At 45.7% G+C, this 5000-nt stretch overlaps 1 protein-coding gene across 14 annotated transcripts in view; it reads left to right on the forward strand.

Moving 5' to 3' along the window:
- dab1a (DAB adaptor protein 1a) overlaps positions 1-5000 on the forward strand; it is a 147046-nt gene that overhangs the window by 88916 nt on the left and 53130 nt on the right. The window lies entirely within an intron of this gene.

Genomic DNA, 5000 nt, shown 5'->3' on the forward strand with positions numbered 1-5000 from the left:
GCTAATATATGTCCTTTATGTATGGCTTAATGGTAGCGCTTTCATTCCTTACAGAGAATACAGATTCATAAGATTGGGTGCGTTACTTAGGGTGCTCTTACACTACAGCTTCTGGTGCAGAACCGAGCCTTTAGTTTGGTTTAGTTTGTTGATGTGAAGGCTGATTTCTGAGTGCATACCAAGGAATCATACTCGCGTCCTCCAGAAAGTATGGGTGTGGGGTTTGGTTCACATTGATTCCAGTGTGTTTTCTAATTCCATATAAAAGCTCTACAAACTAAAACCAGAAATGGAAGGCTATTGATGACCACTAATGAATCTACATTTGTTAAATGAGAAAAATATTCATGATTAATGCTAGAACACAGCTATGTGATTATCAGTGATTGAAGGTATGAATTGTTACCTATACTCTGTAAACAAAGCTGCAAAATCATCTTCCTCTCAATGAAAAAGTGAAGAAGGGACAGAAGAAGGGATGAAAAACTACTCTCAAGTTCAGACCAGACAAACGGACCGCATATGAAAAGCTTTGTTTCCATAAAGTAGCAACAATAGTCACTACATAATAGTCACTACATAATGTAGTCACAATAGTGCACTACATAAAAAAGGCCAACAATTCAACAAACACTCAGACCATCCTTGTAGGAGTACTTTCCCTCGTTACATTTTGGCTTTAGCCACTGGCACGACGAGCCCCGGCGCCTCGGTCTGACGGTCTCCCAGAGACGAGCAGGGCCTGTCTCATTCCTCTGAAGTTCTGAGAACTGAGCTATTCCTGGCCACTGTGCATTACCCTCCCCATTCACCGCCCTCCGACACCAACATCTCCCAGAATGCATCAGGTTTATGTTTATGTCTCCGTTGTTGTTGTTGTTTTTTGTATGTGAAAGGGAGGTCCTTGGGGGAGAGGCATACCTAAGTTAATGATGCATTTTAAAGAGAGCGGTGACCCAGGGGGAATCAGGAGGGTACTAATTGAATAGGCCTCTCAGATCAGAGTGCTGCAAGCTTTACGACCCTCAGCGGCATCTTCCCGCGTTTGGCGTTCTGTGAAATAAAACGAGCACCACGTAAAAGCATGTCTGGCAAACGTAGGTTGATAATAAGATCAGACCAAGGCTGATGGAAGTCCAACTGATGGAGCTGAATGAGTTTGTATTAAACGCATTCAAAAGCTGCAACCTCGAGATAATGTGAACTGTTACATGAACCCACAGACAGTAACTTTGCCGTATTCCATGTCATGAATATATAATATAAATATGCACATAGGCGTGTCATAAAGTGTTTGAAAAGTATTTTGAGTTACACACAGATGTTATACCTGTTTATCTCATATTATATGTTACCCCTTTATCTTGAGTTCATCTCGAGTTTTACACAAGAAAGTTAGCGCACACAGTCATTTCATCTGAGATTGTCTTGCTTTTGAGGTAATGAGACAACCACTGCTGGTGCTAAGTAAAATCGAAGTTCTCTCTCCCATTGGGAAGCACATTTGTTGCATCCTGATGACAATCGAGATGGTGTCAGGCAGAATAGTAATGTCTTGAAAAGTGTCTCCCTGAAATGGCACAGATTGGCGTAGTTGGTAGGATTTGTTTTTCCCTGGGACATGAGGATCAGTGAGTGTCATGATAAATGCATAGCCATTGTATGCCTGTCATCACTGTGCCAGGGGGGAGCTTGTATGACAGGACGTTAATCTCTGTGCAGCTGTCTGCGTATCTTTGAGCTCTGTGAACCCCTCCCGCCCCCCACGACCTTTAGCCATCTTTGGGTCTGTGTCATGCTGGGCTGTAATCAGCAGGCTTGCTGGTTTGATCCGAACTCACATGTTCACTCCCTCCCTTCCCTAGTGCAGCATACATTCCTGTGTTCAATTATACCAGATAGCACACGCCATGAAACACATTCAATTATATGATTTTTTTGTTAGCAGCTTGTTATGTTCATAATGATAATGATTCATATGGTAATTTTTGTGTAGGTTTTAATGACCAGTATAATAGACATTGGGGCCAAACCCACAAAGAGAGTTGCTGTTGATAATGTAATTTGATTAAAACATATTTTGCTGCCACTTTCATTCCTAATTTGTATGCATCATATTATTAGCTGCTCTTCTATCTCAGAAGACCATTGTGCAGAAATTAACGGACCATTGAATTCTCAATATTGCGGAGCACATGTATTTGTTTGAGAGTGAATCGTGTACCTGATAACGGCATCTCTCTCTCTGGCATCTTCGGCCAACATCATCTCCATGGTGACACAGTGCCTCTGGTCCATCTGGCAGCGGTGCCCCCCGAGCGACTACCCATCAGGCCGTGCACCAGGGACCTTGCCGCTGCCCGCCTCTCCCATTCTATTACAGGGCTTTAGCTGCAGCGCGGTGCTAAGCTCAGGATTTGAGGCTGTTTGGAGGGAATAAAAGAAGCAGGCTGTTTGGGTGGGCTGGGAAAAGCCTGTCAGTAAATCAGGTTGATGGTGCATAAGACAGGACCAGAGCCCAACACGGCTTCCAACCCCGCCAGCGCATTAAAGGTCTTATTAGATTTGGGATCTGCTGTCCAGTGCTGTAGCCAAGGCCGTACTTCATCATACACTGAGAAAGAGAGCGAGCTCTGACCATGCAGTGTGTGTGTGTGTGTGTGTGTGTGTGTGTGTGTGTGTGTGTGTGTGTGTGTGTGTGTGTGTGTGTGTATGTGTGTGTGTGCGTCATGTTTTCTCTCTTTTTCTCTACCTCTCTGTCTTTCTTTCTCTGCATCTGTCTCTCCCTCTACCTCTCTCTCTCTCTCTCTCTCTCTCTCTCTCTCTCTCTCTCCCTCTCTGTCTCTCTCTTTTTCTTCCTCTCTGTCTCTCTCTTTCTCCGTGCCTGTATGTTCTACTATAAGCAGTGAATGCACCGTTCATGGATGGTTTAATGTTGTTGGCAATGTTTGTGTGTGGAAAGCATGTCAAATGCTTTTCAACAGCCATTTTTTTCTGGACTATTTTCTGGACTACAGGGGGCCCTGAATAGCATCACATCAGATGCATGGAAGGGGCGACAGGAGGAAAGAGAGTGATGGAAAGAGAGAAAGAGAGATAGAGAGAGAGAGAGAGAGAGAAGCAGAGAAGGAAAGGATAGGTGTGTGTGTGGGTGTGTGTGTGTGTGTGTGTGTGTGTGTGTGACAGAGAGGCCATGCATTCCTCTTCCTCCCCCTGCAAGTCTGCCCGTCTGATGGATGTGCCAACAGGAAATAACACTGTCAGCCATGAGCGGCCTGAAACATGGCAAGCCAGCCAAATCTCTTTCTCTCTCTCTCTCTCTCTCTCTCTCTCTCTCTCTCTCTCTCTCTCTCTCTCTCTCTCTCTCTCTCTCTCTCTCTCTCTGAGTGAAGGCTCTGCTAGAAAGAGGAGGTGTCTGGGCAGCATTAATCATATGCAGCTTATCCACAGTGACCACAGCAGTCAATAGATGAGCCAGCCGGCTTCATATTACCTGGCTACGGCATTATGTTTCTAAATGACCCAGCCACCATATGGTTGTCTCTCACCTTCATTCGTTTGTCATCAGGAGCGCTCATTTACCAGCAGCTTGTAACAGTTGGTCCATCATCTTCATCTTGATGATTGCACAATTTCTGATTAAAGGTATTCCCTGAAAAACTGAGGTGTTTTGATTTTATACGTTGCGGTACACAGAAAAATTGACAATATGAAGTTTAACCTGACCTAGTTGATAATACAATTGTGTGAGAATGAACAGAGAATGGGATTTGTAGTTTTTTTTTGTCTGATGTAGAGCCCATGCCCTGGGAGAGCATTTCTCTTCATTACAGTCTGGAGGACATCTGAAAGTGGCCGCCTCATGGCTCAAGCTTTGATAACAACCCATGTAGACACAGTGAGAGAGAGAGAGAACGATAGAGAGGGAGAGAGAGGGAAAGAGAGAGAAAGGATGACAATAAGAAGGGCAGAAGGGACAACCTTTTCTTGGAACGATTCTTCCAACGTTTGTCACCAAGGGCCCTGAGAGCGCATTAAGATGCGTTACCGTTAGCCTCACCCGCTATCTCCCTCCTCCGTGATTATTGCGAGTCGCGTTTCCTCGCGTCCCCCTCCCTTTGACCTCTACCGGTCGGCCATGTTTGCACGTTCCTCGCGACCCTCCTCGCGACGTCGTGGAGCGCCCTCCTAATGTCATTAGAGTGTCAGCGATACCACGGAACGCCACGCCGTGACTGGGCTAATCGCATTGTCCCCCTCACTGCCTGGAGGACTGCCAGGACCAGGAGCTCTCTTTATTATCTCCCCACAGCAAGGGCCCATCACCCAACCATCCACCCACCCAGGAGAGAAGAGTTGATCAGGGGCAAAGGCACACTCCCACCCACACACCCACACAGAACCTACTGATAGGAAGTCCAGGACTAGATAAGGAATGCAAAGCAAGATGAAAGGATGAGAGCATTTCCAAGGTACATATAACGAACCAATTAATTGTTAGTATGACAGTGACTGATGTTTATTGGTAATACACGGACACGGAAACAGAAGCTAACTAGCTTAGGTAAGTCAAGAAAAGTAGAGTTAAGTTAAATGCCTGAGATGTACATTTAAGTGTAAAATGGTAAACAAGCTAATGGTCGTTAAAGTGTGACAAAATCATGAAGAGCAGGAGAGATGGAAACGACCCTTCATGAAATGCTCTCAGTGCGCCTCGGAGTGCAATTAGGGGCCGGCTTAGCAGCCTCTTCATTAAGGCCCTCTACTGACCTCTCGGGCCCCCATTAGTTGCAACCATATGGCTGATGGTGACATGAGCAGCCATAAACAGGCGGATGCTGTCGGCGCCCTTCTCCCTCTTGTGTTGTGTTGTGTTGTGTTGTGTGTGTGTGTGTGTGTCTGGACACACTCCACACACACAAATTTCTGTGCCGTCCATCCATATGCTACTGAGCGTCTAGTGGCACTCCCAAAGGATGCGTTGAGCGACTGCTTTGTGA

This window comes from Alosa sapidissima, chromosome 12 (assembly GCF_018492685.1).
Source record: "Alosa sapidissima isolate fAloSap1 chromosome 12, fAloSap1.pri, whole genome shotgun sequence".
In the NCBI taxonomy this organism is placed as follows: Eukaryota; Metazoa; Chordata; class Actinopteri; order Clupeiformes; family Clupeidae; genus Alosa; species Alosa sapidissima.